Source organism: Canis lupus, chromosome 6, assembly GCF_003254725.2.
Source record: "Canis lupus dingo isolate Sandy chromosome 6, ASM325472v2, whole genome shotgun sequence".
NCBI lineage: Eukaryota > Metazoa > Chordata > Mammalia > Carnivora > Canidae > Canis > Canis lupus.
Genome location: NC_064248.1, coordinates 50145837 through 50169966, shown reverse-complemented (window position 1 = coordinate 50169966; position 24130 = coordinate 50145837). Strand labels below are relative to the sequence as shown.

General features: G+C 36.7%; 1 long non-coding RNA gene across 1 annotated transcript in view; it reads right to left on the bottom strand.

Moving 5' to 3' along the window:
* Nucleotides 1-24130, bottom strand: part of LOC112640790 (uncharacterized) — a 115904-nt gene that overhangs the window by 9132 nt on the left and 82642 nt on the right. The gene's annotated exons all lie outside the window — the stretch shown is intronic.

Genomic DNA, 24130 nt, shown 5'->3' with positions numbered 1-24130 from the left:
AGAGAAAGAGAGATACGAACCAAGAAACACTCTTAACCATAGAAAATAAACTGAGGGTTACCAGAAAGAAGGTAGGTGGGCAGGGAGGATGGGTTAAATAGGTGGTGGGGATTAAGAGGGCACTTGTGATGGGCACAGGATGATGTATGGAAGTGTTGAATCACTAAATTGTACACCTGAAATTAACTATATAATACATTAACTGGGAATTTAAATTAAAGCTTTTTTAGGGGACACCTGAGTGGCTCAGTGGTTGAGCATCTGCCTTTGGCTCAGGTCATGATCCTGGGGTCCTGAGATCAAATCCTCCATTAGGCTCCCCACGAGGAGCCTGCTTTTCCTTCTGCCTATGTCTCTACCTTTCACTCTGTGTCTCTCATGAATACATAAATAAAATAAAATAAAAACTTTTTTTAAAGATTTTATTTATTTATTTGAGGGAGTGAGAGAGGGAGAGAAAGCACAGAAGGAGAGAGAGAGGGAGAAGCAGACTCTCTGATGAGCAGGGAGCCTGAGGCAGGGCTTGATTCCAGGTCCACAAGATCATGACCTGAGCCAAAGGCGAACGCTTAACTGACTGAGCCATCCAGGCCCCCCTCAATAAAAACTATTTTTTAAATATGGTGAGTAATAATTCTACCATATGAGTGAACCAAAATTTGTGCAATCATTCTCTACCTTTAACTCATTAAAAATATTCCTTTTCAGGTTCTTTTGTTTTTGTCTTGTTTTGCTCTTTTGTTGTTAGTGATGTTCCTGGGTTTATTTGCTATCATAACCAAGACTGTAGTAAACAACTCTGTACAAAAATCTTTTTATGAATCCCTAATTCCATGGAAGAGATTTATAGAACTGAAATCACAGGATCAAAGGTATGGATTCTTCTAAGGCCTTTAGCTAGCCCTTGCTAACATATTGTCAGATTCTGTTCCTAGAGTATTGTACTGTTAGGACAATGTGAGAGACAATTTTTATTGTAGCTTTGTCATAATTGCCTATTTTAATCACTAATCATTACCAATTTTATAGGCCAAAAAAGTATCTTTTTATTATTTCATGTTTATATGATCTCTAGTGAAGTTGAAAATTTATCATGTTTATTGATTTTAATTATTCCTGCCACAAATTTCTTATGCTTGCTCTATTATCAGTATTTTCCTTATTGATTTGTAGGCATTTCTTACACCTTAAGGAAATTCATTTCTCAGTTGTCATAACTCATAAAGTTTTCCAAATTTGTCATTTACACTTTAATATTGCCTAAGATTTTTGAGTTTTTTATTTATTTTTTTTTTTGATTTTTGAGTTTTTTAAAGTTTCTTCTTCCAGCCTTATTGAGAATAATTGATAAATAGCACTGTGTAAGTTTCACTGCAGGTGTACAACATGTTGGTTTCATACATTTATACATGGCAAAGGATAACCACCATAGCATTAGCTAACACCTCCATCTGTTGCATAATCACCATTTTTTTTTTTGTGGTTAGTAATTTTTTTAAGTTTTTAAAACTCAAATTTACTAGGCAGTTTCTTCCATTGCTTCACTTTTTTATATTTTGTGAACTAAGTAGAGGGAATCCTTACTGCATTCATATAGCAATTTATAGTTTCAATAAAAACCAGTCCCTAAGTTCAAAGACTTAGCAATCTAGAGTAAAGTTAGAATGTGATGATACTGATTATTGCTGTTCTACTAGGAAGTCAGTTTGAAAGCACCTGCAAGGAGATTAGTATTTCTGGTGCAAGAATTGGCACCAACCCAGGCACAGTTCTATTTAGACCACTCAGATATGTCCTGCATGTGGCATTTAGCCTAAGGTGAACACCCAGAAATTCTGATACTTGGAAAACAGAAATCTATATGTCAGCGGAGGTCAGGATCAGGGCTGATGACACCAGGGAGAGGATGGAGAACTGGGAAAAGCAGTCACCAAAATCAGTTCAGCTAGAGAAGAGTGTTTGCAAATGGCTGAGATGCTGAAACTGTAATTAACAAGGTGACTCTAAAAGGAACTGGACTTACCTCCCTGTTCTAAGTTTCTGTCCCACTGTCCTCTACATTTGCCTCTGTGCTGAGTAAGAGCAAATTTCTTGCTTGTCTTACATTTAAATTCGATACTTCTATCTTTAGAAAGGCCGAGAAGGAGGCACACTTGCCTCCTTTGCAACATGAAGAGTAGTCATGCTAATATAATTAATAAAAATTAACCTTAATGAGGCTCTTACTTTGGTCCAGACTCTCTTCTGAGCCCTTTATATTCATAGAACCCTTCAAAACACTTTTAATTGGCAGAAACACAATTTTCTCCATTTAGTTGTTAAAGAAACTGAGGCACAAAGAAGTTAGGTGACTTATTCAGGGTTGCACACCTAGCAAGAAGGTGAGCCAGGATTTGAAACGAAGACAATAAGCTTCCAGAGTTGGCACCTTTTTGGTATTCCATGATATTCTGAATTTATCAATACAAATTTTGAGAATAAGTATAATTTCAATTTATATATGTGGAAAGATGTACACATATATATTTACACATATGGCAAGATCTATAAATATTATGTGCTTAAATATCTGTTTTTATTTATTATGGTCAGCAGAAGGGGAGGATGAGGAATTCATGAAAGAATTTTTGGTTTATGTAGGCTTCTGGCTTTCCCACCTCCTGATATTTCTACTGGAAAATGAAGACTAGAGCAAAGGAATAACACAAGTATGACAATTTTTCTACAGTTTGATGTTTGTTAGTTCTACTAGGGATTGGTTTACAAGGGAAGCCAGATTGAATGTAATGATCAAAGTAAGATCAAGACCCATTATGTCCTTAGTATCCCCAGTGCTTCCCTAGATACCAGTTTAGTGAGGGACAGTGGACAATGTAGAGTGTGTGGGGTGAATCCCTGGTAACAAGACAATTTAGGCTGTGTCTTAGTGAGCCTTGCCAGCGTAATTGATGAACTTGTGTCCCTACCCTCCCTGTCTCTTCACATCTCAGTACCCATGTGGATCCAGGAGTCTCCCATGCCGCAGCTTCAGGACTACCCAGGGCCAAGGACTGCTTGAGGTCTCAGACAGTGACTAGAAGAGCAATGGCCCCACTGCCACTGATCTTGTTTCTTGTCCCATTCCCTCCACTCCATCCCCCTGCTAAACTGCTAGACTGCTTTAGTGCAGAGTTAGTCACATCCCTCTCCTTAAAATTCTTCCATGGGTTTCCACCTCCTACGAGATAAAATATGACCTCCTTAACATGGTGTCCAAGACCTTTGATGATATAGCCCCTCTTCTGTCTCCAGCTTATACTGTGAGCTCCCTACAGGAAAGGAACCCTACTCTCTACCCTTATGAGTGGTATTTAATAAATATTTAGTGGGTGCGTGGTAGGTGGACAAATGAATGGATGGCTCAATAAAAGAATGAATGAATAGTATCTTTTACACAGTGATAATTTTTTTATTTATATCATTTTTAAAACTAGCAAAGAACCCCAAAATATAGTATCTCATTTAGACATGACAATAAATTTCTGAGAATGGTATTGTTGACAATTGACACATGAGGAACAGGTTTAGTAAGGTTAAGAGACTTGCCAGATCTCACTGTTTGGGCCACACCAATATTTGTAGCCTTTCTGATATGTCACAGTTCTTTCTCATAATGAAATAGGTGACTTAATGATTTAAATGTAGTTATTTAATAGTGTAGCGATTATAGAATTTTACAGCTGGGAGACTCCTCAAGTCAAACCTTTTTAGTGGAAACATGAACTATTAACCATCATCATTTCACTTGGGTGAGCTCTTTCTCACAAATCAATAACATTGAAGCTGTGCTACTGTAGTGATAACAGTCACACTCAAATAATACAAGCTAAAGACTAAAAAGCAATATAATGCACGTGCAAGTGGAAATAGTAAGTCATAAGACTAGGAGATACTATGAGTGAATGATAGAAAAACCCTGCCTCAAGGTCACAGGCAACCAAATTGTTAGACTTTTATCCCCTGCAATCCCCTGCAACTGCCCACTTTTTGAGAGGAGGTAAATTAATTTGAATTGCAAAGCATGGTTGAAAAATAATAAAGTGATAAGAAACCACTTTTCATTATTTATTTCCCTCCATAAAGTAACTAATTTTATTCCTCTCTGCTAACTGAAACAGATATATGGACAGATCGACACATAAAACACAACCAGCAGCGAATACACTGTTTTCCCTACAAAAGGACCATTCGAACTATAATCATTGTCTCTCCTACTGAGTTCCAGCCAGCTGGTTTTCCCTAGAAGGAAGGATTCTCCACACTTCTCACTCATCAACCCCACGAGAATTGCATTTACTCATTGATATCCTACCATTCTAGCTTTCAGTGGCAGATTAGGCAGGGCTATGCTGTAGTCACAGACAAAATTGCATTAGCTTACAAAAGCAAAGTTCTGTTTCTCACTCATGGTTCATGTCATAGTGGACTGACCACAGCTCTGAACTACTTCTCACTCTGGGACTAGCCTGAAGGAGGAGTCTCTGTCTGAACAGTGTGAGCATCACAGCAGAGAAAGAGTTTGTCAAAGTGTGAACCAACTCTCGAAGCTCCTACCTGGCTGCCACACACGCACTTCCACTCATTTTCATTGGCCAAAGCAAGTCACATGGGCAAGCGAGTCTTCAGTTGGGTGGGGAAGTGGATATTGATCAAAGCAATGTAATCTTTCACACATTTCTATTGCAACCATTATCAATTCTGAGTTACAGTAGATTCTGGTCTTCCAAGGTTAACTTGTCTTTATCATGCTTCCTCCTTATTTCTGTGTGACTCCTGATTAGTTTTGTGAAGTTCAGTACCAAACATGTATTACTATCCCAAAGAAAACACACATTATAGAAAGGCTAACACGTTTATTTATTTATTTACCAAAGTTGGGTTATCAGATCTCTACGTGAATTCATTCTAATGTATATTCTTGTGAGTTTCTATATCATTTCTCCAACTCTCTATCAGACCAGTAAATGTAACTTGTAATCTTCTAAGTCTTTTGCCCTCTGGAGCCTGGCATTCATAATAATTACACATTTTCTTTTTTCATAAATACCTGCTAATAAAATGATTAGGCTAAGCTGACAGCATTTCCTAGAAGCAAAATAATAACCTTCAATCTTAGACCTATCACCAAACTGTTCTCAATGTGAAAAAGGGCAGGCCTATGTCTTTGGGTTTAGAAAGTGTCACCCTTAATGGAATCGGTGAGATTGAAGAATGTTCGTTATTTAATGACTGTAATGGGCTCTGAAAGCATCCTGCAATTCATGTGCCTTATAATGCCAAGTCACCAAAATCCAGGAGAAGGGTAAAATTACTTTGGAAGTCATTCTCTCCATGAGTCAGGGAAAAACTAGCTTTTACATAACTTACCTCACATACAGTTTCCAAAATCACATTAGCCAATTTGAGTTTGTAGAGTATTTTTTACCCAAAGTACTTATACTCACCTCAACTCAGTGCCCTATCTCCGTGAAATGGACCAGAACCAGAACTCAGGTAAGGCAAGTTACTCTCTTCTGGGGGCTTCATATGATTCACTGTTTTGCCAAAATCCATTGATAGCAGTGTTTCTCAACTAAAGGAGCCTTTTTAGATATTCTTTCTCTCATCACCCAGACACAATTTCAGTACCACAGAAATACTGTATGCCTGATTATTTATTGTACATATATCTGTGCCTTGCACATCAAAAATGTAAGAACCAGGGTGGCTGGGTGGTGCAGTTGGTGAAGCATTGGACTCTTGGCTTCTGCTCAGGTCTTGACCTCAGCGTCATGAATGTATCCACGCTCAGTGCAGAGTCTGCTTTATATTCTCCCTCCCTCTCCCTTTGCCCCTCCCCCACATGCTCAAATAAATAAATAAATAAATCTTTTTAAAAAGATAAGAACTATTTTTTTCTTTCCCTTGAGAGTAATAGTGCCCCATCAAGAGCATGATCTTTAGGACAGATGTTTCCTTTGCCACATTTACTTTGTTTCTTCTTTTACATTGGGATTTTCTGCTCTTCTTTCTCAACCATGTCCTTTCACATTTGCTCACCTCAGCATCTTTGCTCATGAGATACCTTCTTTCTGTAATAATCTCCTCATTTGTATTGTGTCCAACCAGTTTTCAAAAATCAGATCAAGCTCTACTCCTTCCAAGTAGAAGTTTTTCCAAATACTGAATCAACCTCCATCCCCCTAGAACATTTACCTTTAATAGAAGACATTTTCTCTGCCATAATGAAATATCTCAGTCTACTTTAGCCTAACATTATTTAAGTACATGACCCCCTCACTAGATTGTAAGCTGATAAGTGGCAAGGACTATTCATCTTTGGATCTCCCATTGTTCAGAAAGATTGCTCAATAAATATTTGTTGTATTGTGTTTATTAATTTATGACCCAATTTTTTCCAGCTAGCACTTCATATTAAAAATAGACTTCAGCTGCCTAAGAGCTCTTATAGTTATTTAGATGGATATAGAGACATAGATGCACACATACACAGATGTCACCTAGCTGGAAAAATGAGTTATTCCTTCAACCCATCATCCTCTGTACATCAAAAATTGAGTTCCTCTGAGGAAAGTTCCCTGGATCTATCAACAGCACCACTATTCTTCATAGTGCACAGGCTTAAAATTTCAGAGACACTTTAATGCCTCACTCTCCTTCATCCCTCATATCTACGTGGTTGCCCAAACTTGTTGATTCTTCATTCTTCATGAATCCTTGATTTTTTGTTTTTCTCCAGGATCCCATTGCCAGCACCTTATTCTAAATCTGTGACATCTTATTTACAGCCAACTCTTCTATATAGTTCATGTCTTTCCACATCACTAGTCATAACAATTCTTTAATCCTTCTTACTCTGGGTTATCTTCCTGAAACATAGACTTTGTTCTTACTCTGTTGCTCAGCTGCTCAAGAAATTGCAGACATTCAGAATTACTCCAACCAACTCAACATAAATGTAATGAACTGAGTTGTGTTCTGCCAAAATGCATACGTTAAAGTCTTGACCCCCAATGTGATATTATTTGGATGGTGCCTTTGCAAGGTAATTAGGTTCAGATTAGGTCATAAGGATGTGCTTTTGTGATTAGATTAGTGTCCTTATAAGAAGAGACACCAGAGAGCTTGCAGTCTCTCTTTGTGAGGATACTGCAAAAAGGCACCATCTGCAAACCAGAGAGAGCTCTCCCTGGAATCCAACCAAGCCAGCATTCTGATCTTGGACTTCCGTCCTCCAAAACTGCGATAAAACATCCTTCTGTTGTTTAAGTCACCCAGTCTATGATATTTTGTGATGACAGCCTGAACAGACTAGTATAACCTTCTACTAGTATAACTAGTAATCCTGCTCCAAATGCTCTTATCGCATCAACCCCAGCAGGTGAGGCTCCTCACAAGGCATGTTCAGATCTAGTTAGGTAGGCCTACATTCTTTCAAACACATGCTAGTATGAAATTATCCCTACTTAAATTAGTTAAAATGTTTTTCAAAGTAATTGGTTCCAATAAAGATTGTTATTGTTTAGATATCTTTTCCAAAGGAATGTTTTTACTAAAGTAGTCTGTAAGGCTTAACAATTATAAAATATAGTATAGATTTGCAGGGTCTGCCCTCAGCTAAGAGAAGCCCATTTGTATTTAAATTCAAAATACTTCAGCTTCTTATACCAAACTAATATAAAGAGGGAGAAATTTGATCATTCAGATTTATGCATTTAGCAAGTATTATTGCTCATCTCTTGTAAGCCATACCCTAAGCTAGATATTATCAAAATGGATATTGTCAAAATGGACAGTTTTGACCTTCCTGGAAACTGCAGTTTAGTCTGATGGATGAATCCAGCTCTTTCCTATAAGCTAGTGTGGAAAATTACTTCATTTGCCTGACAATAGATCTGCATGCGGTTTCACATTTGGGCCACAGAGAAGCTATTAAGTGGCTTGTTCGGAAAGCCTCCCTTTTATTTCTATTCTCTGAGGCTGCCTGTCCCTCTCTTTCTATCTCTATTTCCCTCACAACCTTCTTATGTATAGATAAATAGAAAAGATCTCCCCCCACTGGATCTTTCCTCATTCAATTACAGAAGAAAAGACTGAAGTGACAACTCTCCACTGTGCTTTTGCAAGACTATCCTGAGGTGCAGTGGGTTTTCTAGAAAACTCACGGCAAAAACCATGACATGAGGTTAAAGAACATTCCCATGTCTGAGGATTTACTCCCTATGGACCTTTCAAAATAAACTAAGGAGAACAGTAGTGATCTAAGAAAGTAAGCTTTGACTCACATTTTAGAAGATAACTTTTTCTTTCCTAAGTTAAAACCTGTGCCTTACAGAAGATTTTAATTTAAAGAAAATAACTTTACATTCAAATTTATGGATTTCTTTTTGGAGTTCACGTAACCCCAAACAGATGTAATGTGCTTTATTTCTTTTTGTGAAAATGATTTTGCATATTTTATGTGTCCTCCAATGTCACAAAGCATTCCATTCATTTTAATGACATAATCTTCAACTTAGCCAATTTCTTTCCGAAGATCAAATGCTAAACTATGACAGCATCGCCGACAGCCAAACCCAACTGCGCATAGAACCTCAGTCTCTAACACAGGCTTTTATTCATAGCTGAAATGGGGTTGTGTCATTCACTACCTTTCTGTCTTTTAGAAATTTAAAGGAGATCTACCCCTGAGAGCTCCCACTCACACCCCATTCATGTCTTGCACATCTTTACAGAGGCCATTACCCTTCAGCAGTGTGCCTGTGGTCCCCCAGATGGGAAGAGCCTCACTATGCAGCAGTCTTGCCATTTTAAAATCACAAATTAGGTAGAAAATATGTGAACTGCACAGATCTTCTAGTGTTACGGAATTTCAGGCAAAAAAAATATTTCTGGGAGAAGAAACACAAATACTGAAAACTTACTCTTCGTTGAACTATGCACACTACAAACAGAGAAAGAACAGAGAGGCAAGAAATCTTGTTTCTAAAGACCAAATTCTTAGACAATCGTAATGAGGTATCTGGAAGTTTTTTCACATCATTTTCTTCTTCTCTAAAATAGAAACAATAAAAGTTTCTCCTTTCAAATGCCCTGCTAAGAGCAAAGCCTTGGACTTTCCAGAATGAAGCTCAAACTTGAATATTTTTGATGTATTACATCTTTAAAATATATTTAGTTCAAAAAGTAATAGCTATAAATTATTGAATGCCTCAGAGTGTTACATACTTTGTTAAATTCTGTTTCACCTTCCCTACAACCCTGAATGGGTATCATTATTATCCTTATTTTACAGGTTAGAAAATTAAGGCTTATGCCTTACTTATAATACTTAACAAAGAGGACACACAGCATAAATATTGAACCATGACTTTAACCAATGCTCTTTATCCCCACACAATATTGCATCTCCATAATTTTCATTAGGAGCTTCAGTACCATGATCAGCCCCAGTTCTAGTTCCAGTACTGACCCACTAGCTCTATTCTAGAAGTACACAGAAGCCATTCAATACATCAAGCCGAACCAAGTAGATGAAGTTGCAGAGCATATTGGTTAAAAACAAGACTACCACAGGGACCTGGGTGGCTCAGTCCGTTAAGTGTCCCACCCTCAATCTCAGCTCAGGTCTTGATCTCAGGGTCATGAGTTCAAGCCTTGTGTTGGGCTTCATACTGGGCATAGGAGCCTACTTTAAAAAGAGAGAGAGAGACTGCCAACTCCATCTTATCCTATGAGAGCCTGAGCAATTTATTTAGCCTTCTTGTTTTGTCATCTGGATGATAATACAATATCTATTTATAGGGTTATTATAAGTATTAAGTGAGATAATACCAATAAAGCACTTAGTGATTGCCACGTACATCATTTATTTGTGTTACCATATGAAGACTATATCCTTTTAAACTTTGTATTCTCAGTGCTTACTCAGTGCCTTACTTACAGTAGATTCTCAATAATTGATAAATTAATAAAAATAAAGTAGGTTAAGATTCATCATCAAAAGAGCATAAGCTTACCCCCAAAACAGGTTTTGTAACAAATGTGAACTCAGAGAGATGATCAAGTTCAGATTCTCAGTTGCCCAAAAGAGAGACAGCAGAAGCAAGCAGAGTAAACAAGACCATTGGGGCTAAGAGCAAGATCAATGTTAAAACTGGAAGAAGCTAAAGGGGTAAATGCAAGGCATTCAAATATGGGTACATTTATCAGATTATAAAAGGTGACTTGTCTGCTTTTCCTCTTCCCTGCCCTCTGCAAACAAACATTTGCTGTGGCACTTTTTTTGTATCTAGAACTATATTAGTCTCTGAGATTAAAATTAATAAAACTATTAGAATTACTTAATTTGCTTATTTCTTTATTATGCTTATTTGAAGAATAAAGAAGGTCATTACTTATGTAGTTAACAAAGCAGGAGAAATCCCCCTTCTACTGCCATCAGTATGATCTGTATCAGATGTCAGACTGAGTGTGAGACCATATGAAGAATTTGTCCCCATCAAAAAGTTAAAGTAGTTTCCCCAGTCAGGGATCCACCTCACTCACTTTAAAAGTATAAAAAAAGAGAAAAGAGAGAGAAAGAGAATGAAAATGGGAAGATATTTGGGAAGTGATTTCTTTGAAAAAGCTATGCTTTGAGCTTTCTCCCACTTACTCAGAACAGAGAAGCAGTCTAGTACTACCTTACTTCTCTCCAGCATAGTGAGTGGACTTCATGTGGCATCCAGTTGAACAACTAGATTTTCCCCTCACAGTTGAGAGCACAGAATACTTAAGCCTAACTCAAACCTAAGCTTGCCAGAATGACCAGTGGCAAGGTGGCCTTGATGGCATTGAGCTATTCTCCCAAATTATTGCCAGGACAAGGGATGTATGAATGTCTCTGGTGAATGAGATGTAAGTTATTTGGGAGAAAGAGCTACCATGGCATCAGAATGGGCCCAGTGAGGCAGAGACGCTTGGCCAAGCAAAAGAACTCCAGGAACAAGAAGTTAGAAGACACTCGATTCCTAGAGACTGTGGGAGGAAGTCAAAGTGACTGTGCAATAGATAGATCTGAGAGTGTCAACAAATCCAAATGTGAGAGGTCTTCAGGGATTAGGACCCCAGAAGAGCCCACAAAAATTCCCACCAGAGAGAATCACATTTGAAAAGTACTCAGCCCAGAAGAGCCAATGTATGACTGTTGCTATCCCCTTAATCCTGCTTTCCCAAACCTCAGGAGCCTCAGGAACAAGCTCAAAACTGAGAATGAGAAGAGTGAGAAGGAGGAGGAGAGCACAAAGCATAGAAAGACAGAAGCCAACAATGTCTCTTCCATCATGTCTACCAACTAGAAGAAAGTCTGAGTTGGAAAAAAAGGAAAACATCTGATACTGAATCAAGTTCATTTGTATTAACATCTTAGACTTGGCAATTCTGATTTATTTATTGAGACTAGGTTGGTTTCTTAAGAGAGATGGTAGGCTATGTTAATAACCAAGTAAGAGCAGAAAAGTTATGGAACCTACCCAAGTTCTGATTCACCAGCAAGAGATAATTACTCTCACTGAATGTCTGAAATAAAGCTGAGGGAGACAATAATGAAGATGTGTTTTTGTTATGTGTCATGAGTCATGTTTCCCCACAAAAGCCTGAATCTCACAACTAATCTGTCTCAATCTCTCTCCATCTTCTCTCTTTCTCCCACTCCCATTTGTTTTCCTCCTCCTCCTCTTCCTTCTCCTCCTCCTCCTCCTTCTTGCCTCTCACTCTCTGCCCCCTCTAATCCTTCTCTCTCTCCTATCTGTGCACCTATCTGCTTGTCTCTCTCTTTTTCTTTTTCAAGGATCTTTGGAATAATCATTAAAAGGAATTAGAAATAATTGATATTATAACATGCCAAAATGGGTAAATAACATTCCCAACACAATCCAGTTTGCACCCTCTATTAATAAGTGTTCTGTTGCAGAGAGCAGAACTCACATACAAAGCACTTATTCCAAATACAGCCTTGCACATAATAACTACTCAATGAGGAAAAGCTATTATTACTTTAAACACCACCTCTTGAGCATACCGAGGGACAGGTCATCTTGAGAATCACTCGCTTTTTCTTTTTAGATGCTGTTTTGCCACTACTTACAAAGAAATGCATTGTTTTATGCATTCTCTTTCAAGTCATACCTTTTGTTTGCAGATAACCAAGCCTCTTTCCAATCATTAGAAATAATAAATCACATTTGTACATTTCAAACTCTGAAGGAAGTTAAATATTTACAAAGTTCTGCATGACAAATAAAGAACAATTCATTGAGACAGGCCCTTAAGAATGATTCTTTTTACGTTTTTAGGAAACTCTATCAGAAATTTGGCCTGAACGCTATAGCAATAATTCATCTGACCTTTAATGTTATGGTTACTTTTAACTTCCTCAGATCCATGCAAAAATAAAATGCAGCAAGATCAACAGAAGCTGCTAGAAAACTAGCATTTTTCTATAGTGTAAACTTTTGATAGTGCCAACTGCAATCACCTAAAAGACAGAGTAAGGTGAAGAAAAATATTTTTTTCATTTTCCTTCTCCCTTTCCCTGCTCCAAAGTCAAACGGTAAAAAGTACTCAACTTTCCAGCCATCTTATGTTACCAAAAAATCCTAAATTTTCTGGATTTTTATGAAAGCATGCATCTTTAAAATCAAACATCCAAATAACTAACATTTTGTGAATCTTTGTAGTCTACAGAGCACTTTCACTGTTCATCACTCTTGGAATGCTCTCCCTTCCCCCGTGAGCTAGGCTTTCCCATCCTAATTTATAGATTAGGCAACTAAGCACAAAGCCAACCAACTAGAAATGCTGGGTTGTAAGTCAACTATTAAATTTCTGAACCCTTTTCTTTTAAGTATTTCATGGTTTCTTAGCCTCTTCAAAAAAATATTTTCTGCTCTTTACTATAAAAAGGCAAAGTGATTCAACATTTCGGACATGTGAGGAAGACTGAGGAAATTCCTGTTCTTCTTTTACAGTTACTGAATGACCAGGAGATGCAGGAAACACTCTCTGGGCCTTTAGGTTTCTTCCTGTGAAGTAGACATTCTCACTGCCTTCCAGGGAGGTAATGAAAGCAGGAAGGGAGAGATGAGGATGGGGCAGTGTGTCTCATGCTAATTGATCTTAAAGGTAGAGCTGACTCCAGCCTTTGCAAGGGTATCATTTAGCATAGACCTTGGCAGATGCCATGAGCCAGTTCAGAGAGGCTGTGACAAAATGGTTAGGAAGACCTCAACAGAACACCTAAAAGCATCTCCTGCTAGCTCCAAATCCAGCACTTGGCAGGGCTGGGCAGCTTCATACATTGAGTATATCAGTCAACAACTCCATTGTGGACTGAGGAGGTGGAGATGCAAATGTGGGCTTATCTGGAAGGATAAGAGATCTAAAGACACAGAGAAAGTGTCTATGAAGTGCTTTGAGCTCTTTGAAGATAAACACTGTGACTCTAAGATGCCATCAGCAATGACTGGTTGTGGCACTAGAAGGGAGATGTTAATTGTGTGTTGTAAGTAGGTTTGTTTTGCTTACCCCTCTAAGGCTACTGACTGATAAACCTGACTCAGCAGGTAGACACAGTTAGTAATCTCACGCTCCCTAGTACACAACAGAAAAGGTTTGGTCTTAGCAGGGCTATTTGGTCTCTTTCTGTGCCATACCTTGAAGATTGCTCGCCTGCATTAGCTGCATTGTGAGCCCGGCTCTTCCTTTATCCCAAATGCCTGCAATAAAGGATTCTGCCTCAGGATAGGATTTCACCCTCTTCCCCTTTTAGCCATCTCCTAAAAGTCTCCTAATGTCCCTTCCCATCTACCCTCACATCAATAGACAGATATGTCCAAGTTTAAGAAATAAACAAAATTAAAAAAAGAAAAAAGAAATAGACAAAATTTGAACTTACAAATACAGTAATGATGAGTGATGTTTCTGAAATAGTTAATTTACCAAAGATTAACAGAGTCTTATAAATAAATATTTTCCAAAGTGCATTTAAAATGTATTTAATATATTTTTGGAATATATTCCCAAGTACTTTTCCAACTGCATAAAATGAGTTTCATTTATATCATTTTCTTTTAGAGACTCATTAGGTAGCCAAATAAACCAATAAATGGAATCAGAATTCATTCTCAACATTACATTATCATGTTCTTAGTGTGCCATGAAAGGCATAATACTAGATCAGCCAATGGATTTCATGAAAATTATAGTTAAATTTTAATTTGGGCTTCACTACAAATATCATTTCAGGCCCTAATTATTTTGGGGCATGGGACAATTTTGTCATTCCTCAACATACTAATGAGCCTGGTGATCTATGAAAGAGAGGAACTGGACTGTTTTACTTCTCCACAGTCGACAAAAAGTCCACTCAACTCTGGTCATCTTTCAAAATTACAAGTCTTTGTGAAAAATACACTGAAAGGAAGTTTTGAACAGTTATTTTCTAACTCCTTTCAAGGCATAACATCTTCCTCTTAGAATTCTATCAACATATGAACTAAAAGCCAGTTTTAAGTATGCCAAAATCCCTTCAGTGTGCCTCCTTTCCTAAGCCCCATCTAGCCACAGGGATAAATTGCTATGCTCACACCACCAGGTTTAAAATTCCATCCACAGGGACACTATAGGTGAGTTCTGTTGCAGAAAGAAAATTAAGCTTGGCAAACCATGAAAGCTAATTTCCCTATTGGGTTAGGAAAAGAGAAATCTATCCTCCTTACAAAAAACAAAAACAGGGATGCCTGCATGGTTCGATCACTTAAGTACCTGATTCTTAATTTCAGCTCATGTCACAATCTCAGGATCATGAGATTGAGCCCTGCATCTATCTCTACTCTTAGTTGGGAGTCTGCTTGAGATTCTCTCTCTCTCTCTCTACCCCCTGCCACTCCCCCCTAAAATAAATAAGTAAATCTTAAAAAAGAAAAAAAGAAAAAACAAAAACAAAACCCTGTGATTAATGTGGAACCAGTTTCATATCTTCATTTTTCTTTCCCTAAAAGACTTTAAAAGTAATGATCAAGGTGTTTCAAATAAATTGAGTGCCAGGTCAGAGTGAAGTCACTATCAGCTAGGAAGGAGATACATTGCAACATTAACATCACCTGGTCAAGAAAGTCATAAAGAAAAATTATGCCTTCTTCCAGGTTCCAGGTCTGATAGACTTGTAGGAAAAGAGATAAGATAGATGATTAGATAGATGATAGATTAGATAGATAGATGATAGATAGATAGATAGATAGATAGATAGATAGATAGATAGATGTAATGACGAAATCCCTTCTAACTTACAGAAAAGCTATAAAATTATGTGTATGTTTATACAGCCATAGCTGCACCCACATCACACATATAGTTTATTTCCTAAACATTAGACAAAAGAGAGTATATATCAAGGTACACTTTTTTTTCCACTTCTTATCTAATTCTGACCCAGTATTTAGACATCATAAATTTATAGTTCTTTTTTATTTTCCATTTCTAGACCCCTCTGAGATTATTAAATATTCAGCAACACTCAAATGATCTCCTTCAGATATTCTAGAAAAACTTTGCTTGGGAGAAACCAGTCATCCTCTGTTTCGATCTTCTGAAATCTACCCAGGTCTGAAATCTACCCAGGTCAAAGAAATCTGTCACCACAAACAGGCAACAGGTATGCTTAGCACCATCCTCTGTAGTTGCAATCACAATATTTACCATTTGTTGTTGTTGTTTGCCCATCCACTAACTCAACACAGCCTAACAAACAGACTTGGGTCAAAATTACCTGTATATTAAAAAAAAAAAAATCTCTTACTCTCTACTAATCACATTAATCCCTTTTTATTTTTCTTCCATGACTTCTCCAAATGTTCAAATAACAATAGACAGGACATTCCACAGAGCATTTTTTCTTTCTAGATACCCCCATGCCCTTTAATAGTAAACAGGGTAATTGCTAGCCTCAGGATGTTCAAGGTCAAGCAAGCAAACTTGATGTTTTCTTATGACGTGCCTTCTAGAAATGCATCACCAGCCTCATGACGTTAGGACACTTGATCCTAAATGAGAAGAAAGGCCAATATTTTAAATTGCTCTCTGGAAAAGTCATCTGAGAAAATATCTCTTACTGAATCCTCAACCCCTTCATTTATTCTTCCTTTCCTCCATTCCTTTCAGTCCTCAAAGTGAATTGTCTCTCTTTTCAAGTTCTGTGGCAGCCACTCACAGCGTCATAGCTGAGTTGTGGCTGGAAATAGTAACAGCTTCATGAAAAGAGCAGCAGCAGAAATCACGTGGAAATATATCCTTTCAAGGAATGCTCCGACAGAAATAACCTCAATCCTTGGTCTCATCAATGTCCTGAGATGCATGTATCATCAATCTTGGCCTGCATTCTGAAGACTTAGAACAGACAACCTAACAATTTACAGAGTCCTGGAGGTTCTAGAGATAACCTAAGGGCCACCCTAAAGGCAAAAGTAGGGCAAATCTACACCTGCTTTAATCCATGACACACAAACACATACACACACACTACACACACTGCCACATCTCATTTAGCTCTGTTTTTCAGGTAGGTGTTGGTTTTTTTTTTTTTAATTTTGAACTTCTATGTAAGATTTCCTTGGTAACAAAAGGACTGCACTGTTAAGAAAAATTATTGATTCTAGTTTAATCTCTATATTTTTATAAATGAGAAAACTAAGGCCTGAAGAGAGTAAATGTCTTTCCCAAGGCCACATAAATAATGAGTAACCAAGCAAGAGCTTAAATCCAGAACCTCTGAATATATATCTAGCCTCTTTTTTAGTACTTTGTTATTTTTCTTCATGTCAAGAAGTTAAATGTTTACCACTACTGTGACCTACATCAGTTCATCCAAAACAGGGTAAATTAATGATCAAACTATTAATTTAATTCCACCAATTATGTAGATTGAATAAATAAAATTCAATAAAACTAAACTTTCTTCTCTCTCAAAATTTTTTTAAATCTTCCTAAATCCCTTACCAGAAAATTCCTTCAAATATTTATTCTGATAAATGTCAGTAAGATCAAGAAAGAGAACTTGTATAGATTATATAACTCTTGTACATCTGTCAAGGCAATGTAATTATGAGGTCAAAGAATGACATAAAGCCAGAATGGTTTTTTAAAGTTTCATCATGTTTCTGAAAAGTAAGCTCTTGAGAAGGTGGAATAGGGAAATGATATAACTAAGGCTTAGGGAGACATGATTTTATTTTTAGTTCATCAACATTGTCTATAATCTAAACTGATCATGGGAGAGAAAGGAACCCAAAGAAATAAGCCTTGTATTCAAGGCCACTTTTTTTTCTGGAGACTTCTTCCTCTTTTAGGAAAGAAGCTGAGATGCTGAGCAGAAATTCTGGAAAATTTATAGGCTAAAACAAAGTTTCTCTGGTGAAATACTCTATACTTTGGGTTATAATCCCAAAGGGCTGAGTCTAGGAAGAAGGATAAACCAGAAATAGTTTAACCTTTGCAGGGACTGAAACACGACTTCATATCATATTAATTTCTATAATTAGAATGACTTGATCTGGAATGGCTAATGCTTCTAGGCTCTTGCCAAAAAAACAAAACAAAACAAAATAAAACACAATTAATAAGGCTTGGGATAGCACTATCATATGCTTCAAATTAATTTTATAATTTTCATTATATGTTGTTCATCATAAAGTAACAAGACAATATAACTAAAAACCAAAAGAAATAAGAAAAGACATATTCAGGGGATCCAGATGATGAAAATTTTATACACAGACTTTAAGCCTTTATTAACATATCCAAAAAGACCAAAAACATGAAGAATTTTGACAGAATTATAGAAACTATAAAATAAAACCAAATGGAAATTCTGGACATGAAAAATACAACTGATATTAGAAACTCAATGGATGACTCTAAAATTAAGTTATCCATAGCTGAGGACAGATTTAGTAAACTAAAAGCAAAATTTGAATAAAAATCACCAAAATGAAGCATGGAGAGATAAAAGTAGAGAAAATACAGAAAAGTGGGAAAGAGATATAGGAGATATAGTGACTACTTCTACTTCTAACTACTTATAACTGAAATCCCAAAAGAAGAGAGAGCTAATGGGGCAAAAAGAAGGAATTACAAAGTTTCTGAACAAGTGTCTTTCAAAACAGTTAAGGTCAGCTAGCTACAGCAGTATCTTTTGTAACAAATGCTAAAATAAAATGATAGAATTGTCAGTCACGGTACAAGAATTTTATAACTAGCCTAACTGTCATTTGCCTAAAATCAGAAGCCAACTGTGAATAATAAGTTATTCTCCTAACTTATTTTAACGGAGATAACGGAGATAAATGGGTACTGAGGTATGGCTATGTTAATGTTTTACCTTTTTAGTGATAAAAAAAAAGGTTTGAATATATTTGTTTTTTATATAGTTTTTGTTTTAGTGCTTACAAATGTGATGCTTACTAGTCTATAAAAATCCAAAGCAAAAAGTATCCTACAATTACTTTAGGTCAACTTTCAAACATAAATTACATTTCAAGGAACAGACACAGCAAATATTTGGTACAGTCCTCAGTTAAATATTCTTATCAAACTAAATGTGACCAAGAGGTAACTGAACTCTGGTGAATTTTTGCCTAGTGATGTAGCACTAAGTAATCAATTAGAAAGAAAAAGTCAGCCCTTGGGGAAAATTGTAGTTGTAAAAGCAGAATTTTAATATTAAAATGTGTTCAAAAAAATAAAAATAAATAAAATGTGTTCTAATTTCACAAGACTTCTCTCTTAAAGTTTGCCGATAAAAATTTTGCAATTCTGAGGCATTATAGAAAGATGTCTCCTATGAAAGCCAATTGACCGAAGACTGAGTTGGATTCTATTTGATATTGCATGAAATGAGCTTGATCAGACTATTATCTAGCAGTGCTTGCTTTTGAAGTTGGGGGAAATCTGATCATAAATTGCTTAACTCATTTATGAGCGATTATCTATGACATACTGATTGTTGCCGAAGTTACCTAGAAAGGGTTCATTTACTTCTAAAAGGTGAGTCATTCACTACCCACTCACTAGTCAGATGACATCAATATTGGTAAAATTTTTTCCCAGTATTATCTTAGTAATGTTCATTTTCCAGATTTAACTGAAAGGAAAATTGATTCAAGGAAGGAAAATCCACAGTCCTTCTGCATATTTGTGCTTTATTTTCTCAAGCTTGATGAATTATGCTCAACAAAATAGCACACAAATAAAATTTCCTTACAATTCCAACAAATTGTAAAAAGTCACAAGATTCCACAAAAATACTAGGTTGACCAGATGACAATAATAAGAGGTCCCTTTATATCATGGGATAATGCTATTGTTGTACAGAAAATGAATGAAATTTAATGCCAAAATAATTAGAGAGGCAACTCCATGATAACAGTGATTTCAAAAAGTGTTCTCTTTGGAAAGTTGAAAAAAAATATTAAAGGCCTGTCAGAGATTAAAGAAGAAAGAAAATATAATTCTGAACAGAGACAAAGCAAATATTAAACCTAGCCACAGAGCATAGTTCATGTCAGGGCCAGCAGACAAGAGGTCAACAGCACTAGAACTAGAATCCAAAACAGGGTTCGTGAGTCGGAACTAAAGTCAAGCTAAGGAAGATAAGCAGCCCAGTTCAGATTCTTTCTACACATAAGCATGGAACTATTAGATGAACAAGGATATTGGGCACTCTGTCTCCTTTATGAAATAACTGACTGATACCCCTGGCCCTTGGATAATGTCAATGTGGGTCAATAGGTCACTCTGCTCCCATCAATCAAGGGATTATACCGGCATTTAGACATTGGTAGGACATGTTTTCAGTGTTAGTTTTGTGATTTTAGGTGTAGCAGAATCTCTCCTCTAATGCAAAGCCTTCTTAGTTGACAAAGGTGATATAGTCAACATGAAAGATAGACAAAGCATGCAATTAGCAGCAGTATTTCTCAGATTTCACTAGATAAGCAGACTCACTACAGCATGTACTTAGGGTATATTTCTTGAATAAAGGCTAGAGAATAGAGAATCTACTTCCATTTTAGGAATCACCCCACAAGGACAATACAGGCCATCAAATTCTGCCTCCCACTCATGGAAGGAATATCTCTCTCTACACTTTCCTGGTTAACCCTCAAGCCAAACACTTCTGGAGAAAGGAATGGGTAAATTCTTGAGATTGCCAATTCTACTTTTTTTCCTTTAAAGAAAGTGGACAATTAATATATTCACAGGGATCAGATATTTTAAATTATAAAATAATAATACTACAAAGCCTCCCTCCAACCCACCCGCCTAGTTCTACAACCATATCAGCAGCACCACTCTTCCCCACCCTGAAACAAAGAACTATCATTATAAACATCCCATTTATTCTTCCAGAGGGGGATCCCTGGGTGGCGCAGCGGTTTAGCGCCTGCCTCTGACCCAGGGCGCGATCCTGGAAACCCGGGATCGAATCCCACGTCAGGCTCCCGGTGCATGGAGCCTGCTTCTCCCTCTGCCTATGTCTCTGCCTCTCTCTCTCTCTCTCTCTGTGTGACTATCATGAATAATAAAAATTTTAAAAAAAAAATACAGTATTCTTCCAGAGGTTTAATGCATACAAAAGTGAATGCAAATATGTTGTTTCCAGTTTCACTTTAAGGAGTTCCACTTATTGGAAAATACTCATTTACTATGATTCTAATTTGGCTTCCTTTTATTTAGCAATCCTGTTCGAAGATATTAAATAATATTAAATGTGAACATTTATGAGTGTACACTACCCTAAATGCCTTACAGTTATTATGCTACATTATCCTTACAAAAATCCTACGATGTAAGTAGCATTTTCATTAGAAAGGAAATAAATCCTTGGCACAGAAAAATCAGCAAATGGCAATACAGGTTAGTAAAAATATCCTCTGATTTCATTTCTTTTTCTCTATCTCCCCTAATGTTCACATCTACAACCATAGCATCCTTTTCCTCCTAAATTCTGCCTAAGTTGGCCTCTAGGGAGACACATATCAAACACCAACCTTGCAGTTCCTTAATCTACATAGACTTTAGCATAGACGTTAGAGACAGATCTAAATTTTAGTCAACTTTCACCACTCATGATTATGTGAACCTGAGTCTGTTCTTGCCTCTCTGAAAGTAAGAAAATGGAGGTGGGGTGAGGTGGGTGTGAGGGAGCATAAAATGGAAAAAACTCTGTAGATTTTTGCAACCAAAAATTTATGATTCTGAACCAAAGGGGGTCCCCAGCTTTCTTTTATTTTGTCTCTTTTTAATATATACTATGGTGATTAATTCAAACCATTGTCATTTTCTTTTTTCCTTCTTATCTCAAGTCTATAAACCTCATTATCAGCATATTTACTTCAAATAACATCATATAGGTAAGTGTGACATTAGAGGAAATATATATTTAGTCTCTGCCCCTGGTTCCTGACACAAAGCCCCTAAAATTCTTGCAATTTCCTAAGTGATACAGATGTTAGGAGCATCATTTTTTTTCTAATATTTGAGTTTTTACTCCAGTTCTGACATGGGGCTCCTAAGTCCTAAGTCCTTTAGAATTTCCTGGGTAATAAAAAAATAATGGTAATGCCATTCTTTTAGAGTGTCTATTAATGACAGATAATTCTCTTAGTTTTCCTTCATCTGAGAATGTCTTGATTTCCCCTTCATTTCTTTTGTTCAAATGAGATAACTTTTAGTGGGCTCCTGGATAGGATGGGGGCTGATCATCAGAAAGACCAAGTCATGATTAAGAGTTTGGAAATTTCTGGGGTGCTTGGGTGGCTCAGTTGGTTAAGTGTCTGACTCTTCATTTCAGCTCAGGTCATGATCTCAAGGTCATGAGACTGAGTCCTGCATTGGACTCCTTGGTCAGCAGGGAGTCTTCTTGAGATTTAGTCCCTTTTCCTCTCCCTCTGCCCCTCCCCATGTTTTCTCACATGTGCTCTCTCAAATAAAAAATAAATCTTTAGGGAAAAAAAAGACAGCTTGGAGCTTGCAGCCCCACCCCCATTCTCTAAAGAGGGAAGAAGGTCTGGAGATTGAGTTAGTAATTAATCATGCCCACATGATGCAATTTCCACAAAAATTCCTATACTGCAGGGTACAGGGAGTTTCCAGGTTGGTGAAAACATCTACATGCCAAAAGGGTGGTACACATCAACTTATAGAGACAGAAGAATCTGTGCTCAGGACTTTTCTGGACCTTGCTCCTTATTCCTCTTCATTTGGCTATTGATTTGTATATAATAAACTAGAAAGTGTAAATAAATGTTTCCTTGAATTTTCTAGCTGTTTCAGCAAAATATCAAACCTGAGGGAGGTTTGTGGCAAACCTCAACTTTGTAGCCAAGTTGAATCAAACTATGGGTACCCTGGGTACCCATTACTTACAACTAATGTCCGAAGCAAGGACACTCTTGTGGGACTGAGCCCTTCAGCCTGTGGAGTCTGACACTAACTCTGACTAGTTACTGTCAGAACTGGATTAAATTATAGGATACCCAGCTGATGTCTAGAAAGGTGGAAAATTGGTGGTGTTGGGGGGTTGTAGTACAGGGAACCCACCTATTTGGTATCAGAAGTGTCAAAAAAATCTCAACAAATTTTTAAAAATTGAAATCATCCAGGGTGTATTCTCCAACTACATCAAATTAGAAACCAATAAGAGAAACACAACAGGAAAATATACAAACTCAGAAACAACACAATTCATAGACAAAAGACGAAGTCCTGAACTGCAAGAAAATTTCATTGAACTAAATGAAAACAGAAATACAACATATCAAAATCTGTGGGCCACAGATAAAAGAGGATTAAGTGGAAACTTTACAGTATAAAATGCATATATTCGAAAAGAAAAAAAGTGTGACATCAATAATCTAATCTCCCACTTCAAAAACCTAGAAAAAAAAAGAGCAAACTGAACCCAAAAGTAAGCAGACAGAATGAAATAGGAAAGATAAGAGCAGAAATCATTGAAATTAAAAACAGAAAAACAGGGGGAAATCAATGAAGCAAAGAGTTGTTTTTCCAAAGATCAATAAAATTGACAAGCTTCATCTAGCAAGCCTCACTAACAAAGTGCAAAGAGAAAAGACATACATCACTAATAACAGTAATGATACAGGACTTTACTACAGATCCTGCAGACACCACAAGGCAAATGGGGGGAAACTGAATAATCCTACATATATAAATGTGACAAAGTAGATAAAATGAGCCAATTCCTCAAGCTACCACAATTAAAGTATGTGAAAAGATAATTTTGAATATACCTATAATTATTGAAGAAATTGAATTCACCAACTTAAAACTATCAAAAAAAGAAATGTCAAGGTGGAGGTGGTTTCCCTAAAGAATTCTACCAAACTTTAAAAAACAAACACTAGTTCTGCACAATCTCTTCTGAAATATAGAATAAGGAAAAGCTAATATTTTTGTGAAGTTAACATTATCTGACAAAGACATTAGAAAAAATAAAACTACAGACCAACATTCTTATGAGCATAGATACACAAATCCTTAATAAAATATTACTCAATAGAATTCAATAAAATACAAAAAGAATCATGACCAAGTGAGGTTCATTCTGAGGATGAAAGGCTGGTTTGATATTTTAAAATCAATTAATGTAACCCATCATGTTAACAAGCCAAAGAAAACATTTGATCATATCAATTGATGCAGAAAAAGCATTTGATAAAAAATCACTATTCATTCATGATTTTTAAAAACCCTCAGAAAACTAGGAATAGAGTGGAACTTCCTCAGTTTGATTTTTAAAATCTACCAAAAACTACAGATAATGATGAAAGACTGAATGCACACACCTCCATTACCACCACCACCTAGATCAAGAACAAGGCAATGACACCCCTCTCACCACTGTAATTCTGGAAGTTCTAGTCAGTACAATAAGGAAAAAAGGAGGGGGAAAGGCATCGAGATTGGAAAGGAAAAAATGAAACTGCTTCTATTTTCAGATGACATGATTGTCTATGTAGAAAGTCCTAAGGAA